This window comes from Cyprinus carpio, chromosome A24, assembly GCF_018340385.1.
Source record: "Cyprinus carpio isolate SPL01 chromosome A24, ASM1834038v1, whole genome shotgun sequence".
Classification (NCBI taxonomy): domain Eukaryota; kingdom Metazoa; phylum Chordata; class Actinopteri; order Cypriniformes; family Cyprinidae; genus Cyprinus; species Cyprinus carpio.
The window spans coordinates 16326655-16350033 of record NC_056595.1 but is presented as its reverse complement, the minus strand read 5'-3'; the positions used below and the strand labels follow the sequence as shown (position 1 = coordinate 16350033).

At 37.9% G+C, this 23379-nt stretch overlaps 1 protein-coding gene across 5 annotated transcripts in view; it reads left to right on the top strand.

Annotated features, from left to right (window-relative positions):
- Nucleotides 1-2431: 2431 nt before the first annotated feature.
- Nucleotides 2432-23379, top strand: part of LOC109085752 (zinc finger homeobox protein 4-like) — an 83867-nt gene continuing 62919 nt past the window's right edge. The window contains exon 1 of one of the 5 annotated variants that reach the window (XM_042714375.1): nt 2432-2661. The gene's annotated coding sequence lies outside the window, so the exon portion shown is untranslated. The other 4 variants (XM_042714372.1, XM_042714371.1, XM_042714376.1 and 1 more) reach the window with 4 other exon arrangements.

Sequence of the window (23379 nt, the reverse complement as noted above, 5' to 3'; positions counted from 1 at the left end):
ATCCATCTGGTCCAAATGGGTGAGAGAACACAACCACAATGCGGTGAGAGAGTCTGTAAATAGCAGCATCTTAGATGGCATTCTCTGTTCTTACATGCCATTTTGTACAAGTACATTCAGTTCGCCAATTTCATCCGACCATTATTTCCAGAATCCCATCTTTCATGAAGGGCCATGACTGCTGAATTTTGCCTTATGGGCTATTGTAATTTTGTATTTATTTTTTTTTTTTTTTGGTAATGTTCAGATGATCAAACACTGAAATATTCTCTACAAAAAATATTATGCAATTTTTGAGGTTGTGAGACATTGTCTCTTGTCTAGAGGTTTGTGGAGAGCTAATGGTTTATGAAGGACAAACAATAGCATTTATAGGTTCCATAAAAGGAAAATATAAATATGATGACATTAGCTTTTATGTATGATGTCCTGTTTAGCTAAACAAACACAAAATTAGAGTAATTTTAAAGAGCGGCATGGTAAGCGAACACAAAATATGTCCGTCAGTTAGTTCATGGGCATTCTAGAAATATTAAATCGCCATCAAGGCAACTCAGATGAAATTGGATCATTGCTTTCAGTCGTAATTGCTTCTGTTTGTGCGGAGCACACACCTTGCGATATACATAATTTATTTGTCTTTTTTGAGGACGTCTGTTAAGGCACTACACATTCAACTGCTCTGTGACCATGTGATGGAGCGAGAGAAAGAGAGGCACACTTAGTCTTGGTCTCCTGTGAAGTGTTGTCTCTCTTTATAGCGGTTCTGAGCACATTGATTTTACTATAGTTTGGCATTACCTGCGGTAACTAATGCACGGGGTCTACCCTTCGGGAGCAGCTGGACTCTGCACATTAATTCGGAGCCCCTGTTTGAGTACGCGACGGCATATGCTGTCTTTTGTCTATTATCCTTCTCGTCTGTTATTCCCAAATATTGACATGGGCCGTTTTTATTAGCGCTAACTGCTTGCTAGCCTCCCAGCCTCATGCACGGCTCTATTTCCTGCTATTGATTGGCTTCTTCAAGCCAGCAGGTAGCTGTCCTCTCAGGCTGTCCTGAGGAATCACTTCCAATGACTTTATACGCACAATTTACACGGTGCACTTTAAAGAGAATATTATCCTCAAACCAAATCGTTGCTCCCTCCTTCCACCGACCAGGTCAATATCCCACAATGCAGTGTTTTGTGCCCTGTCATGTGCTTGTTATTAAAAGCAACAGAAATCGACATTTCAGCAATATGTCTCTCATAAAATGATGGTGGTGCAGACAGGCTGTACCCCTTACATGTTATTATAACAGAGCACTGTTGTGGTCTGTTTACATAAGACGTTTCTGCATGTACGTGTGCAAAAGGATCGTTTGTGATGTGCTAAATATAATCGGAACAAGATTTCCGAAGTAATCCGTAAGCAAAAAATGTTCTGCACTGTGGAATGTTTTTGATTATGCTCAATCAGGCGACAGACAACAAAGAAACTTTCATTTTAAGAATATGAAGTGAAAATAAAAGGCAGAAAACATTCAGCCGGCACAGTAACATTTAACATGCCAAATATGGCATTTTGTGTCTTTTTTCTCCTCTCTTTGGGGTTTAAAATGGTTCACATTAAAACGTTCAAAGATGGGGGTTTTTTTTCGACAAAGGTCAAAAGTATAACATAATTATACTGCATAACGGAGCTATAGGAAACATTTGTTTCAAAACACACCGCCTTCAGCAGCAGCAAAACTTCACTTTTTTTGGGGCAAGCTGTTTTTATGGAAAAAATAAATGTATATCTTGTTAAACGGACGTCAAATAAGCAGCCAGAAGTTTGTTTAATTTATTCAGCTTTCATTAACCCTGTAATTTGGGTTTGTTTGAGCTGCCTCCCGAGGAGAGTTTTGCTTACAAGTGAGTCAGCGAGTGCAAAACACACAAGCCCACCTGTGAGGAGCAGCCTACGCCTTTCACCACGACTAAAAGCTGTAGTTCAGCTAGCTTAAATACCTCTCTGTCGATGTTGAATTTAAAATCAACCCGTGTGACATGAACGAAATGAGCGGAAACCGCAAACAAATAGCAGAGGATGACTTGTAATTCACGAATGCCAGTGATAACTGTCGTACGCTCGGCTGGACTACCTTAAAAGATTTTTTTTTTTCTAAAATATATTTGCTCTAGTGCTCACAAACAACTTTCTCATTTCTTGCTTTCCCCTGAGCCAAAATGTAGACTGTCACAAAAGGTGCATTCAGTGGGGAAAAAAAGAGAAGAATCCCCTCACCCGGATCCTCGGTGGCAGGAGATGAGCTGCTCGCTTCCAGAATTAAATTATTTTTAAATGCAGCTTATACATTTTACATGACCTGTGCTTCCTATTCCTCCCTCTCCTTCTCTCTCTCTCCTCCTTTTTTTTCTCTTTTGAAGAGCGCAAATGTGGGATTCAGGATGTGAACCCCAGGAATCACAGACTTGCTGAAAGTTACCCGCTCTGGCCTTCTCATACGCCGCTCCTGCCCGAACCCACCTGAAAGCCCCTGACCTGCTGATTTACCCCTAGTAAAACCTGTCCATGGCGGGCTGATCCACCTCCCCCCATCTTGAAAGGACTCTGCGTTGCCCTGCAGAAAAGACAGGACTGGCAGTCGACGCTACAGACACACAAAAGCAGGTGTGGTAGGCGAACGGCTCGTGTGTTTGTGTTTGAATACTGTGCTTTGCTTTCTGTGCTTTTTCTATTTGTCTGGGTTTCTCAGTCCCTGTACTGTGAGGGTGTGTGTGTGTCTGTCTCTCTCTCTCTCTCTCTCTCTCTCTCTCTACAGTCTCCCACAGAGTGTGTGTGTGTGTGTGTGTGTGTGTGTGTGTGTGTGTGTGTGTGTGTGTGTGTGCGCGTGGGTGTGTGTCTGGGGTTTAATGCCAGCAGGATAAAAAGGAGGCTTTGCAGACTAAGGTTTGATGTGCTGTTTGTCTTGGTTTGCCTCTCGCTGAGTGTTGTGGGGTGGTTCTTTTGGATTTATCTGCCTTTCCTCTGTTCCCTCCTGTCGAGGAAAGGCAGAGCAGACGGAATACGGTCCTGGGACATATAATCTTTAGGGAATTTCATGGTAGTTAGTGCTTGTCATCAATGGAGTCAGATGTAAAATACTGGTGAAGTTCTGTAGTATGTAGTTTCGGACATATCTGAGGCCAAATTTCCTCCTGTTTCCGAACAGCGTAACATGTTATCTCCCTGTTCAGAAGATGAAACGGCTTTGGCTCTTTAGGGAGACTTGAAGCTGAAGATTTTAAGGCTTTTGTGCCTTGTATCTGTTATGTTTATTCGGACCATATGTGGTAGCGTGTGTGGGTGAGTGTTGTTTACATGTGCGTTCGGTGCGCGTGGGTGTGTACGTGTGGACGTACGGATGTGCGCAGTGGAATTTCCCCAGGTCTCTTTTTGCCATGTTTTTTATTGCCTTTGAATGTCAGGGAAGTAATCAGACCCATCAGGTCAGTCGGGTCTCAGTCCACTGACAGGCGTAAAGTCAGGGGCATTCATTTCCAGAGCGCAGCTGCTTCCACACTCTGACACGACTGCGTTAGTCCAAACCCTGCATCTTTAAAGCCTTGTCCAAACATATTTTAATGTGGTCCATATATTTTTCGGCTAGGTCAGACTGTGTGACATTATGAATTTTAGTTTAAAGTGAAGTTTGATCTGACAGATGGCTTTTTTTATTTAATATAATTTATTTGGCTAAAGGACATATCAAATAAATGAATCAACGGAAAACATAGATATTAAAATAGAATGCACAAAAAACATTTTAATAAATTACTCCTGCCTTTTTGAATCCATACAAAATGCTGGTTAATACAAAAAAATAATTTGTTAAATAGAATAATCCCCCTTCCTTCCAGATATGACTTTTAGGCCTTCATAAGTGAGCTTTAATATTTTGACAAGCTGTTCAATCAGATGTTTTAAGAACATTAAACGTGGCAGGCGGTCTGTTCCCCTGGTTTCTGTGAAATTGTGTGTTTTCTGTCTTTCGTGACCCATTTTCCTTTGTTCTGTGTACAAACGTAACCAAGACACACGTAACCCCTCCTGAATGATGTCGAGAAGGATTAGACCAGGACCGGGCCCTGACAGACATGCTCATGGAACAGTAAAAGTCGCCTATTCAACAAAATGCCACTCCTGCATTCTCAAATAGTTTGACATACAGTTGATTATTTTGATTGCCAATTATAGTGTGTGTGTGTGTGTGTGTGTGTGTGTGTGTGTGTGTATGTGTATATATATATATATATAAATATATACACACACTATTACACACACATATAGGAAGTTTTTTGGAAATACTATACTGCCTTAAATATGAACTATATATGAAGATACTTTGCACACATATTCAAAGCATGAATATTATTTTATATTATTTTTTCTGTGAATTGTGTAGGGCATATGATTAGATACATTTATATATTGTACCTCATATTTAAATACATTTTAGTAGCTTGACAGCTTAATATGTTGTGATTTTTCTAGTCTTATAAAAAAAGATTGATAAAAATAATTAAAAATTACTAAATGCAATCATTTAATAACTACAAGGATAAATGCAGTAATTTTTCAAATGTTACGATTTTGTAATTGTTCAGGTATACTGCTGCCAATCATTTTGATTTATTTTATTGTATTTTACTATAGCAACACTAATATATTGGATAATTGTAATATTGGATTACTGGGTTTTTATTCAGTCTGAGGAACATATTAAAATATATTGAATGAAATTAGGTAATTTATTTGAGTAATTATTATTGTTTTTACATGTACACTGTGTGACCCCATACATAACAATAGAAAAGTCAAACTGAACATTTAAACATGCATGATGAACATGCAAACTGAACATGCATATTGGATTTATGTGCATTTGCAGTGTGCATGCATTGCACAAATACATGCACATGTATGCATGTAAGCATTTAAATGTATATGTGCAACATATATGATGCACCCCAATTCCCACAGACAATAGCCTCCCTCCCCACCTCTCTGCATCCTCTCATCTCTCTCTCTCTCAGAGACACAATCTGTGCCACAAACTCTGTTCTGAGCCTGAGCAGGTTGCTGTCAGTTTAAAAATGACTGTAATAAAAGTGACCATGAAGATGGATTTTGTGATTTTGCGTTTCTAATCAGTCATCTGTGAAGAGGACTTTTGCTTTGATTCAGCAGTGCCCTGACAGGTCAGATTGATAGTGCACAGGGGATAAAAAAAAGAAGAAGGAGGAGGAGAAGAAGGAGAAGAAGAAGGTTATTAACTGTCTTCCCATTAAAGTTGGGGATCTAGGTCTGTGGCCAGTGAGACAGGCTTGATTTAAGCGGAAACCTCTCTCAGGTGAGAGGAGAGGGAGTCTCATTGTCCAGTCTCACTTCTCACACTTCTGCACCAGCAGATTAGACTCAAATTATCTCCTCTGTAGCCCTGGCTGCGAGAGAGAGAAGCCCCCCACAGTGCACGAATGACTGCTTGCATGCATATGGAGTATGAATGTAATCTTATGGCTGATGAGCAGGACGATACAAAACAGATATTCACTACTTAAATGCCTTTGCTGTTATTTAGTACCTTAATGCATTAAAAATTTATATATATATATATATATATATATATATATATATTATATATAATATATATTATATATATATATATATATATATATATATATATATATAAAACGTGTTTTTTAAATATATTTGTATTTTTTTTTATTTTATATATATATAATATATTATAATATATATATTTTATATATATTATATGTTTTTATAAATATATATATATATATATATTATATATTATATATATATATATATATATATATATATATATATATATATATATATATACAACAATATATATATATATATATATATATAGATATGATACATATTTATATATTACAACATTATATTTGATACATTTTATCTCTATACTTCCATCTCTCATTCAATCTATATTCTAGGTGCAACTATGCTAATAAATACATTGCTAGAAAATTATTCTAAAAGCATGCACATGAAAGACTGCTGGCAGGAGAGACATATCACAAATGAATTTAAATCGCACAATGTGTTTTGTGCATCTGACATATCATAGGAAGAAATCAAAGCACAGAAATTGCTCGCTTTAGAAACCACAGCGAAGGGCTGTCAGCACCTCCTCAACATCAGCGCTTTCAAACAAAGCTCACGGACGGGTGCTTACCTTATGCATGACAATCCATCGACTCCCTTTAACCAATCCGCAATCACCTTCATACACCTCCAGCGCGTAGATGAGACACACAGATTTTATTAACCACCCCCCCTCCACCCCTTTTTCCAAGTGTCCTTAGTGCTGCCACTAGTGAAATATCAGTGCAAACAGACTCCAGCCTTTTTCTGAGACACCAAGGAGTCGTTCTCAGCTGTCTGGCCCACGGGTGAATTCTAAATGTGAAAAAGCTTGAGATTTCTCATCCATAGGGTTCAGAGCCGCCAGCTGACACAAAACAAAACAGCAATACAAGACACTACCATAAAATAAACCTAACATAGCGGAGATTAACCAGTAGATACATAAACACATGAATAATTTGGTTAATTGATGTTTTAGGTGAGTTTTTTTCTAGTAGGACAAGCTTCAGGTCTGTTAAATATTATACTATAGACTATAATCTATAAATCAATCAGCAAGCCTTACTGATTATTATAACCAATAAGCAATCTGTCTGACTAATCAGCTTATCTGACACTTAGACATATTGACATTGTTTTTAAATAACTATATTTTCACTGACCTTGTTTGTTTAATTATGGGATTGAATCACTTTCCTCTTGCTCAATAATTTGCTGTTGACTTTAGGTAAATGTATATGGGAATACAAAAAATAATAATGATAAAGAATAAAGGTGAAAAAAATGTCCTTGTTGCTGATAGCTTCACCATTTAGCCATTCATGCGTGATGCGTCCTGACATTTTCTTTTTTGACTGCGTGCATTTAATTTGAGGGTGTGAAATGGATGTTACACGACAATCAAAAACATTGTCTAATTATTCAAATGAGTTGGAGTTTTGACAGATTAGTTTATTTGTTTGGCTAATTGGAATGTAATTCACTTAATGCTGATTAATTATTTAGATCCACACAAAGCATTTGATACACACATTCTATGATCTTTCCCTAAGATGAAAATATCTCACATAAATATCAATAATTGTTGTATGCAGCTTTATGCATTAATTATTTCAATTTATGCTGTGCCTTTAGACTTTTGACAACATAATTTGTATTTTTATTTATTAATACAAGGATTGGAAATCATTTACCATCACATTTATTAATTCCCTAATATGTTCAGTAAGTGATATGTGTACTCATTTAATAAATGAGACATTAATATTTAATAGTGATATTTTATTCACAAATGTAATCCCATACGTAATGTACACACTATTTTGAAATGAAACAATACCATGTTTCTCCTTTTTCTCATAGGCAAAATTCAAGCCGCTTGACCAAGTTGACTGTGTTATCATCCAGTTTGACTGATGGGTTTAGAATCTGTCATGTTGCCATGGTTTTGCTCTCTTGCCTCCCCTGTGCTGACCAATGGTAACCAGGTAATCCGCTAAATAGAATGCACCACTAGGTATGGGGGAGAGGGCAGCTTATAACCCCAGGAGAGGCAGAAGAAAACATGTAGGCATACTAAAGACTCATTTGAACAGGGAAAGCTGGAAATGCAATTATCTAGCACACAAAAAGACAAATAATTTAATAAAGTTCATAAGAAGAAAAGCACAGTTTCTTCTCTGCTTTAGAGCATTAGCCATAACCCAGTGAAATATACACTCTCCTGAACAGGGGCGATGACTCGAACTGATAAGTGTTCTGAATGATTCTGGTTTTAGTGTGTGTTAAGTGCAGCCCACTCAGTAGGTGCTCTGGTCCTGGGGGCTTAAACTCATGGAATAGGGAGGGTCTCAGTGGCTTTTCAGTTACAAACAGCAGGCGCATTTGTAATTATAATTAATTAGCTCATTATTGATTGTTTCATTGATTAAATCATTGTAATGATTTCGCATGCTTTATCCTCTTGATCCACAGATTTTTTTTATTTTTTAAAAGCACTAATTAATTTACATTTATTTAATAATGATAATAACATTCATTATTATTATTGTTAAGTTATAAATTATTTATATTTATTTAAATCATCACTGATTTTCATTTATTATTATTTATTTGTTTTACACCAAAAATTATACTTAAAATATAATACTCATATTCAAATTATATACCGTAATTAATAAACAAAGCAGGTGGCTATATACATTCAGGGGCTCAGCAGATGGAGAATCTCCTGCTTTAGGATAGATGGCCGGAGATGCAGCTCTTGCCCGTTTGTCTATTAAAGAGGGATCAACAATGAAAACCTCCGCACCATGAGGAGCAAAGGGCCAAGTGGGAGGGGGCAGTGGGGGTGAATGGACTCAAAGAGAGGACCAAGTGTGTCTCTGAGAGTGTAGTTTAGTGTACATTTCCTGATGAGATCGACCAGCCAACTGAAGTCACTTTTCAACCAACCATTTTCCCCTCTCAAACATCTCGCTAAATAGTCCACAGTCACTCTCATTGATTTTCTTTATCAAATAAACAGAATGGCACCGCGTGCCTGGCCACCTCCCTCATCCGTGATCCTGGGACCCAGCAGCTAGGAGCTCATGTGAATTTACCACATTTAAACAGAAACATTACAGAATGATCATATTGATGGCTGGCTCTCATTAAAACTCTGGAGTTTCAGCTCAGTGTATCATAGCATGTCAGTGAATTATTTTATATCTTTATTTCATAGTGAAATATAAGGCTAAAATATTCAGATTTATCTCACATACCTTTAACAGTAAACCTTGTTTTTAGTTTTAAATTAGCAATGTAATTTTTTTTGTATATGCAAGTATTTTTCTAATATAATAAATATAATTTAATTTCTTGTATAATCTCAGTGCTGCCACTTTTGTTTCTCATGAAACTGAAAGTCGTGCTGATACCGGTCTCATGTCGTATATGGATTTTCGTTTATATAATCGATCGAAATGTCCCAATACATTGATCGAAAGTCCAGTGTTTTACAAACAAGCTTTTGTGAATCTCGATTTTACGTTGGCAGTGATTTTGCCACGACGTTGTTAACAGATTGTTCACGCAATCTTGTATTTGTTTGTATAATACATAAAAGCAAATTAATAAAATATTAACTAGCCTACAGAACACGCAAAAGCATTGTGCGGGGCACTTCTTATTCTCTTTGAAAATCGCAAGAACGTTCTAATTGCTCAAATCATTCTGAATGACATGTCATAGCGGTAGCCTATATGAAATTAAAGTTAGATAAGTCCGCATTGAGGGAGGCTGCACCCAATCCCCAACTTATTTCCCATTTTGTGTTCTAGCATCACCGCGCTCCGCTCTTTTCAATGACAATGTGCCAAATCTAGGCATTTTCAAAAGAGTTTCCATATGCTATAAGCGGAGCATCAGAGAGACAGAGGACACCAGGATGCCCTTTTATACCAAAGGTACAAGCGATTTATTTTCTTTTTAGCTTGCGTTTATAAACAAGAAATGGTGATAGGACTAATGCTGAAAAAAATATAAGCTAATGTTTTAAACAGATTGCACGTGCAATATGTCGCTTTAGAATAGCCTAACTATCATGTTTAAAAGACAAAAGAGAGCTGATCGGATACAGATGACGGATTTTTTTCTTTTTTATTTGTGGTGGATGTTAAGCATTTTCTTCTTATTTTTAAGAGAGAACTGTGAGATTCCTTTATGGGACATGTTTAAAACGATTTGGCTTTTAGAGAAGATTACATCGGTGTCGTTTGACTTAAAAATAAATAATCTTATGGCGTAGTTTGTACTTTTCTGGCTAATTTGTTGTTGTTTACTCACAGTGTGATCAATTTTGTGAATGCTTTGTCATGCCGACCTTACCAAATAGTGTAATGAAAAGTGATTTATAGCCTAGCTAATCAATTGTGTTTTAAATACATTTAGATATTTTCGTTCTGATAATGCATGTTCGGCTACCTTATATTGCGCGGAGGTTTTCCCGTCTTCCACAAAGAGGCTAGTGAAAACTTTCAGGAAGTGTGTGTGTGTGAGAGAGTTGATAATTTTTGATTGGATTTAATTCTCCGTTAGCGAAGCTTTTTGGTCAGTGTTTAATGCGGCTACAAAGGGTCAGTTACTGTCAAAACATGACCTCTCAGACCCCAGAGGGCGCCAGGCAGTTTGGACAAACCTTTCATTTGTGGGGCAGGACAGTAATTCACTCATTCAGTCCAAGCAAAGAACCGAAAAAGAAACCCTGAAGTCATTGTTAGACATCGTACGTTATAGAAAGACAATTATAAGAAATCACAGGTCGCGAATTGTATGATGATTGCTTTATTGACATTTCACTTAAATCAATATTCATGCAGTTTTTGATACGTCTCATAGATAACACTTTAAAATGTCATAAAAAAGCGAACAAAGCCTCTGATATTGTTTGTATATCCATATAGCTGAAAACGAGGAAAATTCACGGGGGGGAAAAAGACAAATATTGGCTAATCACCAATGATAAATACTAGTCATTGTACACTACACGCTAGCTTTACCAAACAACAAAAATAAAAGGCAAAATCTCAATATATGTTCATTTCAAAACCATGCTGCAACAAAATACAATCTTTAATTAATTCAAGATGAAATGATAATACACACATGAAGCGATTTTCGTCAGATAGCCTGAGAGAAAGAAGAGCAGAAAGTACGAGGGTGGACACACGAGCACAGCTGAAAGTGCTTTAGACTTAGATAAGCACTACTACTTTCTCCATTTCACAGCCCCAAACAGTTCAAAAGACAGCAAACTCTCATAACTACGCTAAATGTATTTGTCAAAGTATACTTGCATAAGAGGTGAGACCTTTAAATCAATAGTTTTAAAGTCCTCCGCGGTGAGCAGCAGAAATACAGTCGTCAGTGGCAAATAAATAACCTTTACTCCGCCGCATTTGCTTTGCGTTTATATGGAGGTAAAATCTGAAGCTCGTCTCGGTCTTGTTTCTGTTCTCTCGTTCATCCTGCCGAAACAGCACTTGGGTCTGGCAGGCATGAGTCCCCCGAGGACTAGAAACAGTAGATCGGGGTGAAGAAGTAACGCCTCTGTTGACCACCTCTCGCCCATCCAAAGACCCACAGTAGACATGCCAATCCAAGGGCTCGTGTTTTACTGCAAACACAGCTCTGGTAGCATCCTTATCGCGCGATCCGGAAACAGAGCCTCGCTCAATTCACCCCCTTCGATTTTTTTTTTCATAAAGGAGAGCCGATCTTTTGATTTTTCTTCACGATTAACATCTTGTCGGGTTTCCTTTCAATGGTGACATTTTAGGAGATCCAAACTGGATAATCAATCGGAGCATTTGCATGCGTGTTTGAATATGAACTAAACGTCTGATGAGTGAAATAGAAGGATGTAAATTTCATAAGCCTTTTACAGTATATAGGCTACTATAGGCTTTAAATCCAAGGCCCATTTAGTGTCAAGTAGTGTACTTTTTAGGTTTATTTTGAACACTGTTTTATCGCTAAATATTCTGTGCATTATTATTTGAATCTAATTTAACGATACATATATTTTTTTGTTTGCAAAACAAATGCGTAGTCATTCATTGTGCCATTAAATATCTCCTAAAAACAAAATAATATTCACATCTGCATGCTCTCTTACAATACAAGAGGCTACAGTTATAATTTTAAATACATGGCCTTTACAACTGATACGATTTGTTTATTTAATCTGCTCAACTATTGATATTTTTACATGTGTCACGCAGATAACGGTTTATAATAAGCGACGCCTGCACAGTATTCATGGTTTTCTCACGTTTTCTCTTCATTTGCGTTGTATTTAATTTTCTTTTTAGTAGGCTTTTGTACTGTAGGAATAGCAAAAAGTGCCATTTCAGTCGTGTTGTTTTCTATTATTATTATTTTTTTTTAAAATATTTATTCCCTACAATGCAAACGGATGTTATTGCAACACTAGTGTCCAAATGCATATTTCTGCTTTTTAAAATCTGTGCATTTTCATAAATCGAAGCATCTTTCGGGTGATTCATTAGGCTATTTCTATCTTTTACAAAAAACAAACAAACAACCCCCCCCCAAAAAAACAAACAAACAAAACAAAGAAAATAAACAAAGAAAGCATTGCTAAAAGTACAAGATATTTAGGCCGACTGCATTACGAACAAAATCAGATATTGCCTTATTTCCTTTTTTAAAATAACAACATGCAGACTTGACATTTTAAATGTGCCATACTAGCCTATAACATGTAGTCTTGAAAATGTCTTAATTTATTTATTTTTTGGTTAAAAAAATAATTATAAAACGGCTTTGATCACATGTATGTTTAAAAAAAAGAAGAAGAAGAAAGAAAAAAAATCTCTTATTGTCCCACAAAATGTACCAGGCCGTTACATGACATCTTGCCCACCGAAAAAGATCCCCCCCATTAGATCATATTAGGAATCTGGCTCGCACAGCCCCTCAGCTCTCCAAGTTGAAACAGCGCGTCATTTGCAATGTGGAGACTGTTGATCACCTCACTAATTACATCTCTCTCTTTCTGCCTCGCGCTCTCTCTCTCCCTCCCTCGCGCGCTCACCCCCCCCTCTCATTCCCAGAGTGCATATCGAGAATAGACACACAAAGACATGCGCACTCAACTTAATCAGCCATTTTTTTAAACAGGGCTAAAACGATAATAATTAGCAGAATAAAGACATATCGGATTTTCATTTCCTTACCTCCTTTCCCTTACTCCTCCACAACCGAAACTGCTAGGCAGACGTCGACACATCTTTTACACAACCGGACCCAAAGGATCGACTCTTACTGTAGTATTTACGTTTTTCCTATAAAGTTGGAGGATTATTGTTACATTTTTTTTCTTTTTGTCCTTTTTGTTACCTACTTGCGCTACCATTGGATGTGATTTTCTTCAGAAAAAGCAAATATCAAGAGAAGAAGCGGAGGGGACTGCGGGGGAAGAAAGTAAGTTTTTTCTTCTTCAACTTTTATTGAGTAACGTTAGTTGGTGTTAAATTTAGGTCGAGTATTGATTTTCTTTCGCGACTGTTCCTGCCGAATCTGCGCTATTCCGCTGTCGGATTACGGCTTTATGTGATATAATTTAGACAAATGCCAGCCTAAATATTTTCCTCTCAGTTTGTAAAACAGTCCTTTTACTGAACAGCCGCGAACTGTCAGGCGATAATGTCCTACCGTACCTAACGTTACCGTAGGACCAGACTCCATTTCGTTTCTTTTACAAGCAAACCGCCATAAATGTCAAGTTTCGCTCTATTTTATACCGTTATTCGCTTAAAAAGTGAACAGATTTGTTCGCTCGCGGCTGTTGTGTTCGCTTCAGGAGTTGGACTCGCCTCATCATCACACGAACGCTAAACAGCAGGGCTTTCCTTACATTTGACCAAATCTTATTCCTCAGACAATACAAGTCGTACATTTTATAAAACATCTGTTCGAAGAGGTAACGTGTCGAGAACTGCCAATATACCCTGCAAAAGTAAGAAACGCGAAGGCTAACGTTACGTTTTGACACGACGACGCTCCGGACCGGTGTTTTCCGTCATGCTTCTTGAGATAGACTCAAAAGCCACACAGTTCGCCTCAGATAACTAAAAGATGCTTCTTCGTATATTTCTGTTACCTGCAACGTATAAAAGAGTCTCTCCACGCTGCGGCTCGGATGATGGTAACGATAGGAAGGATTGAACTCTGTCTCTTCTGCCATATCCCGGACTCCTTCGTGTCTGTGGCAGACGTAAAAAAAACGGAATAAAAAGAACCGAAATCATTCCTATTTTCATCAGAAAGACCATTCCGTGTTTAAACTACTTGTGTCTTCTGTCTTGCCCGTAAGTTTCCTTCTCTTCTCATTTCATTCCCTTTACGGTTTTCCTGAGAGAATTGTCCCGGAGTTTATAGAAAGGTCGGTAGATTCTCAAAAGTGCGAAGGTTTTTTTTTTTGTATTTTTTTTTTTTTTTGTGGTGAAACGTTAACATTGACATTGAAGACCGTGGCATGTGTGTGAGCGCTTGGCTTTTGGGTTGATGGTGAGTGTGAGACAGAGTCTTGGCTCCGATTGGAACGCGACAGTGACAAGGGCATCGATCGCTTCCATTGAGAGCACAGAAAAAACACAGGCAGTGGGGAGGCAGAGCTCAGAGCCGCGGTGTGTATCGCTGTGTGTCTGCGCTCTCTGCTCTCTAAACCAGCAGATTTTCACTGCCTGGATCACCGTATTTATAGGATTTTCAAGTTGTTTTTGGGGGGTTTACTCTACCGTTGGCAGCATGTTTTTTGCTTGTGTATTAAATGAGCTACGTTTGGTTTTTCTTCATTAGACATTGTGGATTTGTACGCTTTTTATATTAATACGATCCTTTGTGGATACCTGGATTTGTTTGCAAATTGGAATTGCACCGGAATTGCATCTTTTTTATTGGATTCGTTTTTCATTTATATAGTTAAAAAAATTGTTACAATAATAACATTATTATAATCATTATTATTATGTTGTAACGTTACATATTTATGTCTTGTATGTAATAGAGTTTTCTCTATTTTCGTATTAAAATTTTCAGCTTTAATTATTTCTGTTTCTATTAAAGACTAAAAGGTTGTCTTTCATTCAGCAATTTTGCTGCTGTGTGACAACAGCTGTTAGATGCAAAAATCTTATTTAAAAAGGTGTCTGAGATCTGCTCTTACAGAAAGACACAAAAGGTTTAGAAAATATGTAGTTCAGTGCATTCGGTATCATTAATGTAATTAGAAATGTTCATTTAAATGCAGTCGTTTTATGACACCACAAGGCATCTGGATCTATTAAGCGTGCTTTGATTTAATATCAGATGTGTTTTGCGTTTTTGTGTCCACATAATTTCATACAGTGCACAGATTGATTCGAGGCAGCACGGAATATCGTGAAGCCAACGCGAGGAGCCTTTAATAACTCTGGAGACATGTTCTGCAGTAAGATTGGCTGAGGCTTCTCCTACGGTCGACAATGTGTCATTTCCATGAAGCCAAATTGCCCACTGCCTATATGATATTAATGTGCAAATCAATATTTCAGGGATTAAATTTCCCTTCTTCATTTTTTATGGTTTCTACCTCAATAAGTCTCAAGTCTAATAGAAGTGGCTGGATGATTTAAAATCTGCTGTTCAGTACCAAAACTCCTATGGCAACACAGAGAGGTTGACTGCCACTGCTTTGTGACTTTAAGACACCCAATTTGGCTAAAAGGCTAGAGAGATGACTGCGTGTTCGGTTGAATGCTAATACGTGGTTATCCCGGTATTGATAGTTTTAAAAGAGAAGCCCCATTCATACACACACACACACACACACACACACACACACACACACACACACACACACACATACACACACACTGATGTTTGCATACACATGCATGTAGACACACACATAATATATGTACGAATTTGACAGCATCCATCTTAAAAAAAAAAAACAATAAATCACAAGACCAGTGATCACCAGTGTTATCAGTTTCTCCCCACAAAAAGCTGCAATATATATATATATATATATATATATATATATATATATATATATATATATATAAATATATATATATATATATATTATTTTTTTTTTCCTCCAAAGGCCTTGTACAGGTTTAGACAGGGAAATACAGTTTCTATTTTCGTATGTGGTGATATGAACCATTTAGAGCGCCAAGAGCTTCAATTCACCGGAGCACGGCTTATTTCATTGCAGTCGTGGAAATTCGTTGTTGGTCAGCATAACTGAGAAGAAGCAGGAAAGGTTTTTTTTTTCCTGTTTTCTTTAACCCTGACATTGTCATTGTCCTCTGAGCTTTCTGCTGTCTATCATTAGGTGTTTGTTTTTTATTCATCTCACACCATCTGGGCTACGCAGAGCCGTATGAATTTCATATGTGATAGAACATTTTTTTTTTTTTAAACCATTGAACAGACCAATTTAATTTCCCTGGCACAGAAGGAAAAAAATGTACATGGTGCAGGACAAAGGCCTTTTTAATCTGGCTGCAACTGTATGATTTCCTTGAAGATTCCCTGTCTGTTACGATTTCTCAAAAGCTTAATGTCGTTGTGATAAGATATTGTCCATTTTTTTCCGCTGTCATTTTCTTGAAGAACTGCTTCTGAATTTTACATCAAGAACAATCTATTTTAGCTCTGTATTTTATGTACTCAATTGCTAGTGCTTGTTGTGGTTTCCTCAGCACATTAACTGTTTAATAACGTTTGTGTGTGCACATCTCATAAATAGCATTGAGAAAACTGTCACATTGTTGTTAGAGGAACTATAGGGCTTTTGTTGTGGGCCCAATTGAATTTGGTTCGGAGGATGCAGTACTTGCCCCGGTCCGCAGAGCAGTGGGTGGAAAGCTGAGAAGTCAGGAGCTGGCTTAATGTATTAAGGGGGGCCTTTTTGTGTCAGGCCCCGAGGCATTTCTGAGGCACGTTAAGAGCCTCCCCTGCTTAGAGGCTTTCTGAAGGGTTAAACACTTGGATAGGGTTCAAGCTCTATAGCGCCTAGGGAAAGTACATTTGAATATGTACAAGTTTCATGTAATTAGGACATAATTTTATTAACATATGCAAATTGTTAACTCTGAGGTTTGTTCAGCTGGTGGAGATCAGCTGAGCACAAACGGCTCATTGTTCCTGGGGCAAATAATGGATTTGGAGTTAGATGGTGGCAACGCATAACCAGCTATCTAATTTAAGTCGTACCATGGCGAAATTTCATTAGTAGCCATGGAGATGGGGTTAATTGTGCTGACTAATGGACCATACTATTGTCCCCCAAAAAAAAAAAAAAGCAAAATGCACTACTTAATACTCAACCCGACAACAGATAACACATGACTAGACACGTTTCCCTCATCTGAGAATTTGCATATGCAAATCCAGGGTCTTCCTGATCTCATTCATCATGTCGTGCTGTCAAACGCACAGAAAGACAATGAAAGCAAGAGCGAAGGCTGTTGCTGCCCTCACCACAGAATTGGCAGCATTATTCAGGCGGACAACATTCTTTCATAATTTGTTTCTGATTAATAGACCAGACTGAGGCTCGTTCTGTTTGGGGCTTTTTGCAAAGAGAAGGTCAGGTCAAAAAGAGTTTCCACAGCAACTAAAGATCTATTCTTTTCCCTTTGGCTAATTAAATCACATTCTTAAGGCCTCTCCACTTTTTTGAGGAGAGTGGAAGAGGAGAAAAAAAAATACTGTCGCAGATAATCTCTAGTTTCCTTCAGCTATAGATGGGGGAAGCCTGGTGCAGTGCTAGTTCTCCTGAAGTAATCCTGTTTTTTGACAGAAATGTAAACTGATATAATTGCTTTTCAGGAAAGGGAATGCAGGGTTTGTACAAGTGTAAAAAGCATCGGAAAAGGATTAGCATTTTTTTGCATAATGCACAGCAGCTTTGAATGGGGCAATGAATGGTTGACTGAGTGACTTAGATGAAAGGGAGATGGAAACGGTGCCTTCTTGTCCTTTCTTTCTAGGCCCTGCTTGTCCCCAAAGATGTTTGTCGAGGACTTTGAGACAACAGGCACAGGCTTCATATTCCTGAAGCCTCCAAAGTTGCCTGCAGATTTTGTCATCATGTGAAGTAATATGTATGATAATGGTGTCTCTCAACTGGTAAATTGCAGCCCGTATGCTTTATTCAGTAGTGTGCAGGCACAATAGCAGAGCTAGGGAGTGGATTCTGCAGAGATGGGATTTCTTTTTTCCTCCAGTGTCCTCAATTTAACCAGGAAAGGTTTTGATTGAATGCTAGAAATGTGTGTACTTCTTACTTTTTATTTCATTTTGTTCTTTTACAGTCCTCAATATAAACAGGAACAGTTTTGATCAAGAACACTAGGAATATGTTTGTTATCCTAAAACATTTCAAGCTTGAATTTTGTGTGTGCTTATGTGCATGTGAAAAAAAAGCTTAATACAGCATTCATATATTATAGATGAGCCATTTTGGAGGACGGTCTGATTCTTGCTCTAGTTTCTTGTTTTGGGGGGAAGGTACCGGTGAGACGTGAGCACTGCTTCCGTGATCTCAGCGTCACTGACATCGCGATCTGTTAAATGAAGGCGAGCTTGCACCAGAGACATTTCATCCATGTTTTGTTGTGTTCTCTGTGAGGCCTTGATCCTCTTTCACTGACCTTTTATAGACTAGAGCTATCCTTTCATATGCAAATGATTAAGGGAAAGGAATTGTAGCCAGGATAAGTGCTCACAGGTTATCTTCTTTTCTCTTCTGTTTCTTTTTTCAACCATTCCAGGGGTGAAAAGCAAGTAGCTTTGAGTTAATTGTGAAAGGTGGCGATGTCAGTCTTTTTAACCCCGGCACTAAAAAAAAAGGATACACCGTGGATGGCGCTTCACGTCTCGTCATTTCAAACAAGGCTCACAGTTAGACAAGTCATGCTTTAGTGTCTGGTTGAATCAGGCGTGTACTGACAAGCTCAACCAGATGTTGATGTGGGCCCGGTTGCCAAGTGAAACTTGTATGTTGTGGATCATCCCCCTTTCCGCTCCCACCGGCCCTTGAGATGTGCTCTCCATACTCCGCAGCTTGGATGTAGTTAAAACGTCTCTTCCTCTTACGCGACTTACACGGCATTCCCCCCAATATGTGAGAACACATGACTGATGAGGACATGGACATTTCAAACAAACTTAAGGGTTGTTATGAGAAGGACTTGTTATCGTGAGGAAATGTAATTTTTGTCTTCATTGAGAACTTTCATTTTTGAGCACAGTTATCCAAATGTTTTTGTTGTTCTTGGTCCTCTGCCAGTCAGGATTACATTACTTTTACTGTCAGCTTGCGTCTCATTGGAGAAGGGGATTTTTCCCCTTCGTATTCTCAGGCCTTCTTTGGTTTTCTGTGACTCTTTTGCTACAGGATATTAAAAAAAGGGGGGGGGGCAAAGTTTAGGCATTTGACTGGAAAAAGCAGTCGTGTATGGAAATGAACAGAATAGACCAAATATTGTGTAAAAAATAGAATCCATAGAATATTTTTTAAGCAACAATTCAGGTTAAAGAAAAAGAAGAACAGGACATTTAGCTTATGCAAATGCAGCTGTCGGTGAGCGCACTGGTGGGGTTTTGCTTTCACAAGTTTTCAGGTACGTGTAGTCATAGTTGCTGAGACAATTAGCGAAAGGTTGAAAGGTACCCGCTATATGATATTTTTTGACCTGGCATTTAAAAATAAGCTGATCTTCTCTGTGAGACTGAGATTTTTAAGTAAAAATATATTTAATCTATTGTAATATAATATATAATAGCATTTGACATAACTAGGGGTGCTCCGATTGATCGGCTACCGATCACAATTGGCCGATAATCGCTTTGGGATGATTGATCGGCGGTCTCTAAAAAGGCTGATCTCATAAAACCGATCTCAAGCTGATGACGCGCCTGCTGTGAGAGGTTTGGCATGACATGCAGCGGCACGGTCTCAGTCTCTGTCCAGCATGGGTAAAATAATTACAGTGCTGAAGGTGAGGTACAATTCATATTTCGTTATTAAATAACTTACAAAGTAATTTGAAAAAGTTTCTGAGACATAATTTCACAAACAGTGTGAATAAATCACCGCAAACTCTCTTTCTCTCTCAAATTACAAATTCAAACAAAACACATCCCGCACAAAAAGCAAGCTTCACACAGCACACACAAAACATAAATTAACACTTGCACAATCGAGGCAGTGTCGCATCGTCACTAAAGTTTATAAATTGCATTTTTTCTTTTTAATTTTTCCCAGTGTTTAAACCATTCAACGCTCACGCGCAGTGCAGAGATAGTTTCCGCACCGAGTTTATTTTTTGCTGCGCTGCACGCGCTAAAAGTAACAATTAAAGTAACAGTGCATTGTTTGTACACCATAAATTGTATTGTACACCATAAATGCATATAATTAAAGTCTACTGTGTTTCACAACCAACACATAGGCTATGGTTTTTTGGCTAGGTTTAAAGGAAAAGAGCACTTTTAGATAAATAAGGCAATCATTTTAAAGTTCTTAATTAAAGTTCTTTATGAACAGCAGGGTTGTTAGTTAATAAAGATTGAAATGCAAAAGTAATGGCAGTAGAGTAAGTTTTAATTTAGAATGTTTGTGATAACATAAGAAAAGTAGTTTAAATGTTTTGCTTTAGCAACTTAATATATCAATTTATAAGTAAATGCAAGAGTAAAAAGCATTGAATAATTGATGAAAGATTGTATTACTGTACTGTGTAAAAAAAAGAATCACAATGTTGAAAAAGCATTTTAAGTTACAATGTTTGGATTTAAAATCAAAATAATGGATAAATGTTGTGTTTGTGTGAAAGCACCGTGCTGCTTCTGTACCACACATGGACTACATCCGCACTGCAAACAGAGTATGTGTGAACCTCACATACAGCTCACAAAATCAGGCTTGCACTGTGTAAGCTATTGTGCAACAATTACATGATTGTTAAAACAAAAATACAGTGCATGATCAAACATTTAACACTGAAAAAATGTCCCCCTCCACCCCTCAAATGAAAAAAAAAAACCTCTCACAGAAGTCACCTAAGAGAGGAATTAATTTTCAGAAATGAAATTCAGGCCCTGAATAAATGTCTAAAAATCTTGATTGGATTATACTATAAATAAATTATACTATAAACTCTGTAAATAATTCTACATGGTAAAAAGAAGGCTTTAAAAAGACCGGTATCGGTGATTGGATCGGCAGATACTGCTTTCTGTGATTGGTGATCGGCTTCAAAAATCCTGATCGGAGCACCCCTAGACATAACGTCTGTCTCGTGTTTCAAAGCAGCTGAGATTTTCTGCTGGAAATCTTTTTCATACTGTGCAACAAAATAATCTCTTGTGAAGATTTGTGTCTTGTTAGATCACAGCAACACTAACAGAAACCAAGTGTGCATTAAATATCATACAGAGGATTGTTATGTTGCCACAGCTGTTGTGAAGCACCTTATTTCATGTCCAAGTACCAAACAACGTTTGAGTTTAACAGTCACATCCTCTTCCTGTCTCTCCCTCCATATAGATTAAACTTTATAGGAGCTCCATTCAGACAGATGTGCACTTAAAAATCGTGCGCACCCTCGTTGCCGATCTCAGCTGGATAACAAGCCCATGATTAGTCATCATGAGAGGGATGAGACCACAATTGAATATGTATGACCGGTAGTGCCTTATGTAAACAGATAAATGAGAGCCTGCCCTCATGAATGTTCATGGCGGTTAGTTAATCTGGCCCTGTGATGAGGATATTAACATGGCTGTTTCACCTGTGTGTATGTGTATGAAGAAAAAGAGCAGTTTTCCAGACATGACACTGGCCCAGTGTTTGTGTTAGTCCAGAGGCTGAGCAAAAGAAGTCCCCGGAGTAGTATTTTGTTAATACTAGACTTCTCATATCCTGTCTCGCTCTGGTCTGGCATGTGCGTTGGAATCATCTTTAATTATTTGCTTTAAAGGGGGTTAGATTTTCCATCAGTGCAGATGAGTGGCACGGACTGAAGGCTGGTTTTGTGTGGGTGCTTGAGGTCCCAGCATTGGTCGTCTTTTTAGTTTTAATGACGTGTAGCGACAGAACTAGATTAAATGCACAGCTCGCAGAGCTCATGTTAGAGAACCGTGGTCACGAAATGAAAAGAAGTATTACATTGAACTGAGAGAAAAAAGATAATGGTGTCATCTGTATTTTGGGCTTTTGTAAAAGCAACGATTTTCTGCCTCACCTTGTCTTCGTTTTTTTTTGGGAGATTTCTTTTAGTTTTATATGGAGACTGTAGGGAGCCCTGCTTGCCGTGCCCATAACCATTTAAGTTATGGACAATCAAAGAAAGTGTAATAAAAAAGACCTATGGAAAGCGTATGAAAAAACCATTAAGGAAAATTGAGGTCCTTTGGGGTGTTTCATATAAAATCAAATCAGAGGCCTTCGCGAAGATCAAGCGATGCATAAGAACGGCGGACCGGAGGACTGTTAAATCTGACGATGGATGGGGGCTAGACAAATATTGAGAAAGCACAGATTATTATCCATTTAATGCCTGTGAGTGTCTGAGATTTGTTGAATCAAATATATATGTGCCATTTCATTCGCTCGCATCTGGGCTTTGCATTTCAAAACACTCCCTCACCGCAGCTTTATGCTTATTACTGCATGGCATTTGATACCAAAACAAATCATTCTTCCCCTTGACTATTACCATTCAGAGCTGTAGGTATTATGTGTTTTCTTTGCTTTAATTAGTTGGCGGTTATGCTGATCCAGCGGTTGTTTTCTCTTCTAGGTTGTCATTGACCTTAAAATACCCCCAGTGTCTTGTTGAGGCCTTAGTGATCTGAAAAACATAACACAATGTGGCCTTCCCCGCTGCAGCGCGCTGATAATGTTACAGCCGGGCCAAAGCATCCCATATAGGCTTTCAAATGGCGTAAGTGGCAATAACCACAGACTCTTTTAATGTTTCTCTTCATTAGCACGGCTCACAGATATTTTTTCGGTCTCTTGCCCTTTTCATCTGAGAGAGAAACAATTTTTGGCTCCCTTATAATGTGCCATTAAATTAATGATTTTTTTTAATGAGTCAAAAAAAAGGATTAATCATTTTACTACGTGCGTCATTTTGTCTGGTGAATGTAGGAAGCAGACAGAGCGACGTGACTGCCAGATTCGTCAAAATTAACTTTGAAAATTTAATCGGTAGTATGCGTGACATTGCGTTTATTTGATAATGGAATATTGTGGCCCTAATTTCAGCTCATTCTAATTACATCTGACAGTTGTTTGTTTGGAGTGAAATCCAATTAAAGTGTACACTTTTCAAGCGGAATACTCCAGTTCCTTCTTAAAGAAATAATGACCCCATGATGGCTCTGAAAATAAATGTTTTTTTTTTTGTGGGCATACAGGGGTAAACTTGCAACAGCTGTCAGAACAGAGTTTGTTTAAAAAGCAAATGCCTTTGGTCTAAAGTTCATTTGGAGAGCTCTCTAATTAAATATAGGCTCCAACCTTAAGTTAATTAGTAATTCTCTGGCTCCAGAAATTAGGGAGATCTGGAGCACGATCTCTCGTGCTGCCATATAAAGGCATTAGGGCCTGCACGGGAGAACTTAGCAGTAATTCAT